Source organism: Saccopteryx leptura, chromosome 2 (assembly GCF_036850995.1).
Source record: "Saccopteryx leptura isolate mSacLep1 chromosome 2, mSacLep1_pri_phased_curated, whole genome shotgun sequence".
NCBI lineage: Eukaryota > Metazoa > Chordata > Mammalia > Chiroptera > Emballonuridae > Saccopteryx > Saccopteryx leptura.
This window is the reverse complement of record NC_089504.1, coordinates 286,354,161-286,367,581: the sequence shown is the minus strand read 5'-3', so window position 1 is coordinate 286,367,581 and position 13,421 is coordinate 286,354,161. Positions and strand designations below refer to the sequence as shown.

The window sequence follows — 13,421 nt, the reverse complement described above, 5'->3', positions numbered from 1 at the left end:
ACTTTTTTCTTACAAGTATTAAAAATTAGGCATGTAAGCATAATTACAATGTAAAATATTACAAATGTTTTTATTATGCATTTATCATATTGTAGTGTATTGCAATGAATAAAATGTTTCTTTTATTTATGGTATTGTTTTCTTCAATTTATTTTTGTCCTTTTCATTATAAAAAAGTTTGTCACCTTAATGAAGACATAAAAGTTTAATAATTACAGGTCCTGCCTTTCTGGTAAGTCAGTGCTGGTGGGGTAGGCACGCAGGGAAATGCATATAGTAAGGTTATATAATAAATAAGCAGTGTTGAAGAAGGTAAAACGCTCAACTTGGTGGGGTTTATACGCAGGTGTTTGAAGAAATGGAAGCTGAACATCTGGGTGAGGGTGGAGTAGTGATCCTGCATAGGTTATGAAACCCTGTTCTGAGATCTACTACTTAAAACTGAACTGGCTGGAGTGTGGGGGCCAGATCATGATAGGCCTTGAATGCCAGCTGAAAAGTTTGAGTTGATTTTGGAAGCCAGAGATTTCCAACATTTGAGGTTCCTTATGGCTGGCTCTCCATTTAAGATAATAATAGCTCAACCTCCCACTGTTTATTCTCTACCTTGTTTGTTTACTCCAACTGCTACTCTGGTCGTCCCTCTGTTTGCCATGGGGACTGCCACCCTGCGGGGCCGTTCCATGTCCATCTTCTGTTTGCAGTCTAAATTGTGCTGTGTTCCTGCATATGCTTACCCCATGTTACCTCTCACCTGTCCTCTCAGCCATAGGGAATCCTGGCCCCATGGTCTTCCTTGTCAAAAGAGCATCATTTAGGCTGCTGAACACATGACACTGCCTGAAATCACACACTTTCTTGGCTTCTTCACTTTCCCTTTCCCACTTCCCCAGCTCTGCTGCCTCTTTCTTCCAGGATCATCATCTTAAGGAACCAGTAGCACATGGGTTGGCGTTGTGGAAACCTGACTTAGACAACCCTTAACCCTTGACTTTTCCATGTAAATTAGAAGTGCAAAAACTGAGGAGATAGAGCCACAATTAAATAATGAAATTAGAACCAGGGTCACAGCTGGAAGCGCCAAACTGACCCAAGTCCTCCTCAGTTTCAGATCTATAGGCCTGTAATCATCTGCATGGGGCTTCCAGGGACTCAGAGTCCACACCAGGGCCTCATGGGAACTGGCACTAGAGGTAGGACAGTAGATGACACACTAAAGGGATGTTGGCCAGGAGTGGATGCAGAGGTCAGGTTTCCAGAATGCAAAGATAATGAAGTGGTTAGGCCAGTGGTCGGCAAACCATGGCTTGCGAGCCACGTGCAGCTCTTTGGCCCCTTGAGTGTGGCTCTTCCACAAAATACCACATGTGGGCGCTACCTCCATAAGGAATGTACCTACCTATATAGTTTAAGTTTAAAAAATTTGGCTCTCAAAAGAAATTTCAATCGTTGTACTGTTGATACTTGGCTCTGTTGACTAATGAGTCTGCCGATCACTGGTTAGGCCATTCAGACCTCTCTCTTCTTCACTGCCATGACTAGTTCTACATATTCAGTAAAGAATCTAGAAGAATGAACTGAGTTGAACCTGAGGCCAGAAAATATGAGAGTATAGTGGTGAATAATTGTGGGCCAGTGAATAATTGTGGGCCAGTTTTGTAAAGAACCAGAAAGATACAGCCTGACCAGGCAGTGGTGCGGTGGATAGAGCATCGGACTGGGATGTGGAGGACCCAGGTTCAAGACCCCGAGGTTGCCAGCTTGAGCGCGAGCTCATCTGGTTTGAGCAAGGCTCACCAGCTTGAGCCCAAGGTCTCTGGCTCAAGCGAGGGGTCACTCAGTCTGCTGTAGCCCCCCGGTCAAGGCACATATGAGAAATCAATCAATGAACAACTAAGGAATCGCAATGAAGAATTGATGTTTCTCATCTCCCTCCCTTCCTATCTGTCTGTCCCTATCTGTCCCTCTCTCTGACTCTCTGTTTCTCCCACAAGAAAAAAAAAACCCCAGAAAGATACGTGTTGCAGTAATATGATGTTATAGTAACTAAATATATAGAAATATAGAAAAAATGGAAGACATATAAAAATGATCAGGATATAATATTAAAAGCAATTAAGGAAATTAAATAAAGTTATGCCGTCTGGATAGGAATTAATATAGTGTGTACAGATATGATAGGCAGATTGCCTTTCGCACAGGGCCCAGTTAGTGTGTGTGTGAAGTTATATATAGATAAGAAGTGACTTGATGTCATAACTCTTTAGGTTAATATAAACAAAAAGCTTCCCTAGGAACACCTTAAAAGTGGCTTGATGTAACATTTCTGTACATTAACATAAAAAGGGCTCCCTGCGAGGAACTCCCAAAAGGTGGTTGGAGGTGATAATCCGGTAGATTGACATCTGTTAAAAGGCGTTGGCCAGAAAAGGTACTAAAGCTAAGGGGTCCGCTTAGCTGCAGTAGTTGCCCACACTCCAATGTTGATGTGGACTGTCTCCATGCTGCTCTGACCAAAGACAGTTGAGAGGAGCATGCTGATAGGGCCCCTTAATCTGTACCAAGCATGCCAAAAGGATTTGGGAGTAATAAACTGCCTGTGTGATTCTTGTAACTAACTAGTGTGTTGGTCATGTCTTTCCTCTGGTGGCAGTTGGTCTCAGCACTGATAAGTAGACTCCTCATAGCTGCTTCAAGAGTAGTCTTGAAGAGGCTGCCAGCCTGCTGATAAGCAGGAATATCCCATTTTGCGGGGAAGTCGAATCGGGGACACCTGATAGATGTAGAAGTCGGGCTCTACTGGGACAATACACAAGAATACAAGACACCTTTGCCTTGGACAAGTCCATTTGAAAAGGATGGCAATTTATCTGAGACTGTCAGGAGGAAGACAAAAATCTTTAGGCTTGTGGAAAAGAAACTCCTGGTGGCAGAGATGAGGAGAAAAGAATGGTGTGAAACAGGGGAGATCTAGTGAGCAGTTCTAAATATTGTTCTTGTTACCAGACAGGGACCGGCCTGGAGTGGGTCTGCCTCAGACCGGCCTGTAATGTGTGGGTTCTTGATTTCATGTAGAAAAGGTGTCACAACACAAACCCAGGTGACTTTGAGAGTATGTTCATTAAAGGAGACAGTGGAACAAAGGAATGACTTAGGGTAGAAAAAGCAACAGGAAGCCCTGGCCGGTTGGCTCAGTGGTAGAACGTCGGCCTGGCGTGCAGGAGTCCCAGGTTTGATTCCTGGCCAGGGCACACAGGAGAAGCGCCCATCTGCTTCTCCACCCCTCCCCCTCTCCTTCCTCTCTGTCTCTCTCTTCCCCTCCCGCAGCCAAGGCTCCACTGGAGCAAAGTTTGCCCGGGCGCTGAGGATGGCTCTGTGGCCTCTGCCTCAGGCGCTAGAATGGCTCTGATTGCAGCAGAGTGATGCCCCAAGATGGGCAGAGCATCGCCCCCTGGTGGGCATGCCGGGTGGATCCCGGTTGGGCACATGCGGGAGTCTGTCTGACTGCCTCCCCGTTTCCACCTTCAGAAAAAAAAAAAAAAAAAGAAAAAGCAACAGGAGAGAGCCTAGGCCAGGGGTCCCCAAACTTTTTACACAGGGGGCCAGTTCACTGTCCCTCAGACCATTGGAGGGCCAGACTATAAAAAAAACTATGAACAAATCCCTATGCACACTGCACATATCTTATTTTAAAGTAAAAAAACAAAACAGGAACAAATACAATATTTAAAGTAAAGAACAAGTAAATTTAAATCAATAAACTGACCAGTATTTCAATGGGAACTACGGGCCTGCTTTTGGCTAATGAGATGGTCAATGTCTGGTTCCATATTTGTCACTGCTAGATGTAACAAGTGATGTGATGTGCTTCCGGATCCATGAGGTGTGCATCCCACGTCACTGGAAGCAGTACTGTATGTGAGCGATGCCATGCTTTGCGTCTCTCACTGACCACCAATGAAAGAGGTACCCCTTCCAGAAGTGCGGTGGGGGCCGGATAAATGGCCTCAGGGGGCCGTATGTGGCCTGCGGGCCGTAGTTTGGGGACCCCTGGCCTAGGCGATGCTTTGCTTTGGCTCCTTAGAAATGTTATAGGAAAGAAGTGAACCAAGGCAGGAGTGTTTTTAGCTCACTGGAAAGTTAGAGAAAAGGGGACCTTGGAGACAGGTTCAGGAGGCAAGCCCAGGACCAGCTGCCACTGCTCACTACTCTCCTGGTGCAAGTCTCCTAGGGACCTTTGGAGGTTAGGAGAAAGAAAAGTAAAAAGGTCATGCCTAAGAAGGGGCATGAGCATGCTGTACAGAAAGCTCATGCTTGGTCTTTGGTTTGAGGGTTTTTATCTCTTTTCTGCAGTTGAGAGTCTGAGGGGAGAGCCCTAGCAGAACACTCACTAGTTTTCTAGGTGTGTTTTTAATCTGCTAATGCATCAAAATGAGCATATAGCATTGTTTGGGATTATTCTTTGGTCAGCTAGTATTACTGTTTCATTTTTATCTTGCGTCTGTCTGGCTCTAATCGGCTTTTTTGTTACTTGTTCCTCTGACTTCAGCTGTCCTTGGGTTTGGCTGGCAAAAATGGCATTAACTGGGTGTCATTTATCTCCCTCATGAGGGTGATTTAAGCTATTTATTTTCTTGTCAGGGAGGAGAGATAAGTAATTTATTCCTAAGTGTCCTTGGTTAGGTAAGATAAGGTCTTGCAATTCACCAGCTGCCTATAAACTGGTCAGATTGTTTGGCCTTATTATCATCTCAGTTTCTCCATTCCACTTGCTTAGGACTTTTCCTAGCTTCTTACTAACCTGCCTCATTCTCATAAAATAAACTGTGAATGAGCTTTGAACTAATATGAGTGTCTTGAGTCAATACCTTAAAATTCTGGTTTAAATGTTCTGAGGTGAAGTTTGGGTTTCTCTATTCTTTAAAAGTTCTGCTACTACACATTTAGGAATTAGAAAGACTATAAATCTAGTCACCAGTCTAGAAGTATCCTGTGTGTGGCTACTTCATGGAAAATCTGAGTAGCAACCATTAATGGAATTTACATTTTTCTCTCAACAAAACTATTTGTACAGTCTGGAGAAAACAGAAGAGAAGAAAGAGAAACAGTTGGGTTAGACATTTATTCTCTCTCTTTGTTTGCTTGTTTTTGAGAAACATATTAGGAGAGTTTATTCAAACACTCATGCAGAGATATTCCAATAGTATTTGTTCTTTTATTCCCAGGCTTCAATCCCCACACCCTTCTCTTTTAAAAAATTTTTTTAAATTTTATTTATTGATTTTACAGAGAGAGGAGAGGAGAGAACAAGAAGTATCAAGTCATAGTTGCTTCACTTTAGTTGTTCATTAATTGCCCGTTGTATGTGCCTTGACCGGGCAAGCCCAGGGTCCCGAACAGGTAACCTCAGCATTCCAAGTCAATGCCCCATCCACCGTGCCACCACAGGTCAGGCACCCTTCTCTTTTTTAAAGGGAGGGCAGTTCTATTTCATATATTATTTAGGATAGAAGTCTTTATTTATGCAAAAGGACATAAATTCACAAATCCACTTGGTATATTTTATATTGAACAAGTGGTTGTATGCAACTGCTGCTTCTGGCAAAATTAAAAAATAGTGGAAGTGAAAAGTGGATCATAAATGGCAATCATTTTTTTCTCTATTAAATCCATCAGATTATCTTTTGTTTTCTCACTCATCTAAACTGCAGTATCAGTGAAGGATTTTCTCAGCAGTGACTGCCACGACTTGAAGCCCATGGGTATCTTTGCCCAAATGGCATCTGATGGCAGATGACCCCACCGTGTCAAGGTTCTGGTAGGTACTCCCAGCATTCCTGTAGCAGTGGCTTAGGAACACAGCTTTGATACCTGCTTTGGTGAAGTTGTCTGCCATCTCCTTCTGAATGGTCTTGGTGAGGTTGAAGTGTGGCCATCCTCACAGATGTTTTGGAGGAACCGTGGGATGTGCTGGAAGATGATGGCATGCTGGCACTTCTGCTGCCACAATGCTCAGCTGTTGGTCCAGCCACTGGTCCAGGTCTGCTTCAAAGCAGGCTAACTGGAGGCGTCATACAGGATCAGGACACCCCTAACCCAGAAGCTGAAATAGTCATCTTCCTAAGTCTACTGCAACTCTGCTATGGTTTTGGGGGTGGGGATGTTGCCCACGTAGTGGTTGCTGCTGACCAGGACCAGTGGGATCTTGCTGTCCAGTTTCCTGAGCACCCACTTCTTCCTCCATCTGCTCCTTCTGCCAGGGTATCCCTGCATGGCATTGATGAAGCCGCCGCATAGAATAAAGAATCTGGGTTAGGGTTTTCACTTGTTCTAAATGGCTTGATCAGTTAGACAAATCTCCTGGCCCCACTTGACTCTACCCCTGTCACCGTCCCTAGTGGACCAGGGCTTTATAAGTCCAAACTTTGGGTCTGCACCTTGGGTGAAGTAGAATGGGCCTTTCCATTTGCTTTCCTTTCCTTTTTTTGTTTAAGACTTTCTTTATTCATTAGAGAGAAGAGAGAGGGAAGAGAGAGAGAGAGAGAGAGAGAGAGAGAGAGAAGGAAGGGAGAAGCAGGAAGCATTAACTCCCACATGTGCTTTGACCAGGCAAGCCCGGGGTTTCAAACCGGCGACCTCAGCGTTCCAGGTCTATGCTTTATCCACTGCGCCACCACAGGTCAGGCCCCTTTCCTTTTCTGAGGAAAACACGTCCAGGGTTCTGTCCCAGGCTCTGTGGAAACCCCCACCCCCTCTCCTACCTCCCAAAACTCCTGCCTGCCTCTGCTGCAGACCTATACTCTCTCTATTTGGCTCAAAGTTTCTAAGTATTTTTATAGTAAAAGTTACATTAAAAAAAGAAATATTACATACAAAGCCATTGTACAAAAACAAATGTTTCCCCTTAATACAAGAAAGAGAATTTGTGATTTTTCTACTTTTAAAATGAGACCTGCAGCTCACTATTCACTAAACTGATTTCACAGCTCATAATGGGTTCAGATTGAATATAGAAAAAAAAAATAATTTTTTTTTACATCAAGTTTTGTCCTTACACAAAACCCCAATACAGAATCTTAGGTCCCAAATGCCAGATGATTTCACTTATATGTAGAATCTAAAAAACAAAGTAAACAACAGCACAGAAAGAGACTCATAGATACAGAGAACATTTTGATGGTTGCCAGATGGGAGAGAGGGTTGGGGGACTGAGTGAAAAAGGTGACAGGATTAAGAAATACAAATATGTTGTTACAGAATAGTCATGAGAATGTAAAGTACCGTATAGGGAGTATAGTCAAAATATTGTAATAACTATGGTGTCAGATGGGTACTAGATTTGTGGGATAATCATTTTGTTTGTATAAATGTTTAATCACTGGATTGTGCACCTAAGACTGATATAAAATTACATGTCAACTATAATTGAAAAAAAAGTTTTTTTTAAAAAAGAATCTAGGTCTCACTTTCTTCTTTTTAGCCTTTCTTATGACGTTTTTTACTCTAGCATAAAATACAAAAAGATACTCTTTCCGATGGGAGAAGGTTGGGAAAAAAAGATGAGACTTTAGTATAACTAAACCTCTGCTTTTTCACTTTTCACTTCAGAGGTTTTCTGCCCCACTGATTTGAGGTGGAGGGGGGGGGGAGAGAGAGAGAGAGAGAGAAGAGAGAGAAAGAAGGATCAACTTCTTGTTCCACTTATAGGTGCCCTGAACCAGGATCGAACCCATGACCTCATGACCTCAGTGCACACCAGGACGATGCTCTATCCACTGAGCAACCCAGCCAGGGTCCACTCCAGAGTTTTGTGGATCTACCTATTCAGAATATTTCTAGACATGCCCTAAGGTATATCCGTGTCCAATCTCCTTCAGAAAACGTTGGCATCCAAGGGATAAAAATGAGTGGGGCCATGGTTAGAGTCCCTGGTCTCTAATTCCATTTTGAGTTTCTCATTTCTGGGCCTTTTCCTCAGCTCCTTTGGAGCAGGATTTCTCTGTAGAGCCTTATTCCTGTCCAGCCAACTTGGCTTAATAGCCACTGCCTGCTGACACCTCCAGTTGAGCCTTTCCTCTCCCTTTCCCCAAATGTAAGGAAAGATCCTGAGGCCTGCATTCTAGTCCCAGGCTTGTCAATAGCAGGCCGCATTGCTTGAGTGAGTTTTTAGCACCTTGGCACCATACACCCTCATCTGTAAAAGGTGAAACTGGATTGAGACATATTCTGAGGCCCCTGTTGACTCTTTCATTCTAGGACTCCTTCCATTGCCAGACCCTCCTCCTCAGAAGATGGGACAGAGAGTTTAAGAGGGTGTGTTTTTGGCCAAGAGTCCCCTCCTTCTGACAGCAGTCTGTTTCTAAATGTATAGGAGGGATGCTTGCTAAGCACATCCCTCCTTGGAAGGGGTGAGAAAACCATCCCTTTGCTGGAGAGGAAGGGGATTCTGGAGTAAAGTGTCTTCTGAGGAAACATGGTAGGGAGCTGGCTAAGGCTCTGTAACACCTTTGAACAGGAATATCACCAGGTTCCTGGGGCGGGGGGGGGGGGGGGGGGGGGGAGGGGGAGACAGGGGTCCCTAGGACCTGCACCACAGGCTGGGTGTAAGTCTAGGAAAGTTTTTTTTCTGTCTCCTGGATCTCACTTTCCCCTTCACTTAGACTGTGGCTCTCCCCTTCAGCTCCTCCTCTCAACAGGAGCTCAGGCGCTGCTGGCCTCTGTCAACATGCAGCCTTCCCACCAGGCTCAGCTGTGGGCTGGAACTGACAAAAACTTGAATTTGACCCCCCCCTTGCATATACCAAGTATTTTAAACTAAGAAAAGATAATGCTGATTTGAAAGAAACTGTATCATAAAAAAATAGCTTTTCCATTTGATGAATATTATCTAAAACAGCAAATCGAGTTAAAACTCAAACAGAAAACTGGAGGAACCCTTTGCTAAAAATCAATATCATAACCACAAACCACTCTGCATGATTTTTACTCCCAAAGGCTGGTTTATTTATTTATTTATTTTAAATTATTTTATTGATTGATTTTAGAGAGAGGATAGAAGAGAGAGAAAGGTGAGGAGAGGAACAGGAAATATCAACTCCCAGTAGTTGCTTCTTGTATGTACCTTGACCAGGCAAGCCCAGGGTTTTGAACCAGCGACTTCAGCATTCTGGGTCAATGCTTTATCCACTGCGCCACCACAGGTCAGGCCCAAAGACTGGTTTAATGGGAGAAATCCCAGCCCTTTAGCCTCCAATTGTGCTAAATCACTTAGGAGACCAATGCTTAGTCAACAAACAGTTTGAGAAACCTTAACCCTCCCTCCTCTAACTTTCCATTCTGTACATAAGCACCGTCAGGAACATCTGGAAAAATAAACATGTCAAACTGAACATTCTTAGCTACCAGATAGACTGTGTTGGCACACACAGCATTAACTGTGCAGTGTTCTAGCTGACAATGTTTAGCCTGAATTTAATCATGAGTTAGTAATATGACAACTGCACAATTTAGGCCACTGAACAAGACATCTATCTTTCTTCAAACAGTCAATATTGCCACAAATAAGACAACAAAAGGAGAAGAAATATTTTGGCTCCCAAAGAACTAAAAAGATTGTTTACTATATTCTTTGGATTTTTTAAACCTAACACATCACCTCACCATTTTGTGGATGTCTGTTTTTAATTATCTATCTATCATCTATCTGTATATCTATCTATATCTATCTATCTATCTATCTATCTATCTATCTATCTATCTATCTATCTATATTTATTTTAGAGAACGAGACTGAGACAGAAAGTGGAGGGGGGAGAGAGGGAGAGAGGGAAGAGAGAGATGAGTAGTGTTAACTTGCAGTTGCTTCATTTTAATTTCTTTTCTTTTCTTTTTTTTTTTTTTAGTGAGAGAGAAAGAGAGACACAGAGAAAGAGACAGACAAGAAGAGAGAGAGATGAGAAGGATCAACTCATAGTTATGGCACTTTTTAGTTGTTTATTGATTGTTCCTCATATATGCCAGTGGGCTCCAGCCAAGCCAGTGAGCCCTTGTTCAAGCCAGTGACCTTGGGTTCAAGCCAGCGACCTTAGGGTTTCTAACAGAGGACCTCAACATCCCAGGTCGACACTCTATTCACTGTGCCGCCACAGGTCAGGCAGTGTGGCTGTCTTTCTTGCTAGTGATGTTGACTTGTTTGTAGAGGACATGTCAATTGTCAGGCTCAGTGGTGTACATGCTAAAGTTGCCTGATCATTTCCTCATGATTAAATTTAGGCCAACCTTTTGCTGAGAACACTACCTAGAGCAGGGGTCCCCAAACTACGGCCCGCGGGCCACATGCGGCCCCCTGAGGCCATTTATCCGGCCCCCGCCGCACTTCTGGAAGGGTACCTCTTTCATTGGTGGTCAGTGAGAGGAGCATAGTTCCCATTGAAATATTGGTCAGTTTGTTGATTTAAATTTACTTGTTCTTTATTTTAAATATTGTATTTGTTCCCGTTTTGTTTTTTTTACTTTAAAATAAGATATGTGTGCAGTGTGCATAGGAATTTGTTCATAGTTTTTTTATAGTCCGGCCCTCCAATGGTCTGAGGGACAGTGAACTGGCCCCCTGTGTAAAAAGTTTGGGGACCCTTGACCTAGAGCAAGCTATGTGCCCTTAGTGCAGCCCACCTAGAGACCAAGGATGTCTAGTTTGCCCAGCATTACTACTGTGATACTAGCATTGGTTACTTTGTTATAGAGGGACCTATAGAGGAAACTGCCTGATATATTTATTATAAGACATGTATTTTTCCCCTAAAATTAGTAATTTGGTGAGTGATACTTTGAGAGTGTATAAATATTCTCTTCTCTAATGATCGTCCCCAAAATTTCATCATTCCTTGATGATTCCCTGATGTATGTGTTATCATATGTGTGTTTGTACACTTAAAAGTTTTTTTAAATTGATTTTAGTGAAAGAGGGAGAGAGAGGGAGAGAGAGAAAGATAGAAACATCAATCTGTTCCTGTATGTGCCCTGACTGGGGATTGAACCCGCACATAAGCATGTCAGGACAATACTCTAACCAACTGAGATATCCAGCCAGGGTTGAAGTTTTTAATTTAATTATTCCTATATAATGGTATTTTCTAGTATTGTGCTTTGGAGAAGAACATTTTACTCCCCTTCCATATCGTTAAAATATTTTTTCCTTGAAATAATTTTTTATTTTTCAATTATAGCTGACATACATTATTATATTAGTTTTAGGTGCACACCACAGCAATTGTACATTACATAGCTTCCACTATATGTAGTGATTAAAATATTGACTGTACTCCCTATGCTGTACATTCCTATAACTATTCTGTAACAACCAGTTTGTACTTCTGAATCTCTTTACCTTTTTCTCCCATCCCCCGAAACCCCACTCTCATTTGGCAGCCATCAAAATGTTCACCTACCTGTTTCGCTTTAGCTTCCTCCTGTCACAGGGCATCTCCTGTTATGCCTTGTCCCAACAAAGTGGATGCAGAAGGCCATATCAAAACTTCCTCACAAGTTATCTTCCCTCCCCAGGCCAAGGTGTCTCATTCAGCTCGTCACTTGGCCACATGGCAAGCATTACTGTGCTTGGGAAACCATGGATCACCTACTGGATATCATGTAGAACTGTCATATCTGGTATCCCTTCTCCCCTCTAGAATTGCTGTGCTTCACCCACCAGCCTTGCCCTTTCTACATTGTCACTTCCTGCCCAGGTCCTACCTGTCCTCCAAAGTCCTGGGTAGACGTAGCAGCTCAATAAATGATTCCTGAATAAAAATCATGGCTTAGTGTTCCGGATCATAGAGAAGATGATTCAAATATGATAGCATCTTCCCCCTTCTTTGTCTTGCCAGCATCAATTCTGAGAGGCTTAGAACTCTGTCCTTAGAGAGGCTGTCCCTCTAGTCAATCTTGCTCATTACATCCTCACCAGAGTTTGAATTTGAGTGGCAGGGTCACAGACTCCTTGATTTTTGCCCTGCTTCTGCCTCATCTCTTATGACCAATACCTCCTGTTAAAATAAAGTAGTGCCCTCTTTGTGTACTCTTGTTCTCACAAATACCAGGACCTAGGAGACCCCAAGACTTTCATAAGTAAGGCAACCAGAAGATTTCACTCCTTCGATGCAACAGTGTACTTCATCCATGTTAACAGGAAGCAGTTATAAATTTCTCCTTTAGACGTTAAAACAATGTGATATGTATGGTGAACATGCAATACAAATAACAGATAGTGTGTTGTAGAATTGTGCATCTGAAGCCTGTATAATTTTGTTAACCAATGTCACCCAATAAATTCTATTTTAAATAAATAAATACAATGTGACAGATGAACCTGTGTAGCCCTTTTGTACAGCAACCATTCAGATTAGAACTATTCCAGGAGGCTTAAAACACAATCATTTATTTATACCCTTAGCCAATAATAAAATAAAAGACAGCTTTGCTCAATTATGTTTTAGAGGTATTGTTGCTATAATCTTTATTTTGTCCATAAAAAGTGGGGGGGAAAAGCAAATGAGGCACTGTGGGATAGTCTAATTTTATTACTCCAAGTGTCTTTAAAAACAAAATGCTTAGTGTTAAAGAAAGGCAATTCAGAAGAAAGATAGATATTCAATAAAAAACCTGTAGTTCTGAATTTGAATTGGCAGTGTTTGTGACTATATGGAAGTACATGAATACATATGAATTTTAATGTTTTTTAGCTCTGTCCATCAGAAAGGCTTAGAAATAAACCCATTCTAATGAATAACACTGTAATAGCCTGACCAGGCTGTGGCGCAGTAGATAGAGCATTGGCCTGGGACACTGAGGACGTAGGTTTGAAACCTCGAGGTCACCAGCTTGAGTGTAGGATCATAGACATGATCCCATGGTCACTCGCTCTGCTGGAGCCCCTCGGTCAGGCGCATATGATAAAGCAATCAATGAACAATTCAGGTGCTGCAACTATGAGTTGATGCTTCTTATCTCTCCCTTCCTATCTGTCTGTCCCTGTCTATCTATCTGCCCCCCCTCACTAAAAAATACACATACACACACACACACCACTGGAATAAACATTTTGATTTGACACTACTGTTTCCCGCAAAAAAAACAACAAAAAACCCAGAGATTCTTAGAGAAATGATTGAGTCCAGGTCAGGGCCAGCAAATATTTAAGATGAGACAGATACACTTGTCATACTGATATCAGAAAAAGTCTCAAAAAGTAGTTAAGATCCTATCGAAAAGGATTAAGGAGCTAACTTGAAGTCACTTTCACTGCTGAAAGGATAGTGGGAGAATCAGTACAGATACAGTGCAATGTACTGAAATATTTCAACATGTTTGAATCCTTGAGTTCATATTAACACAGGTTAAAAATAAAGACAAAGTAAAAGAAA

General features: G+C 42.4%; 1 pseudogene; it reads right to left on the bottom strand.

Moving 5' to 3' along the window:
- Window positions 1-5,607: 5,607 nt before the first annotated feature.
- Window positions 5,608-11,482, bottom strand: LOC136392063 (serine/threonine-protein phosphatase CPPED1 pseudogene; annotated as a pseudogene).
- Window positions 11,483-13,421: the final 1,939 nt, after the last annotated feature.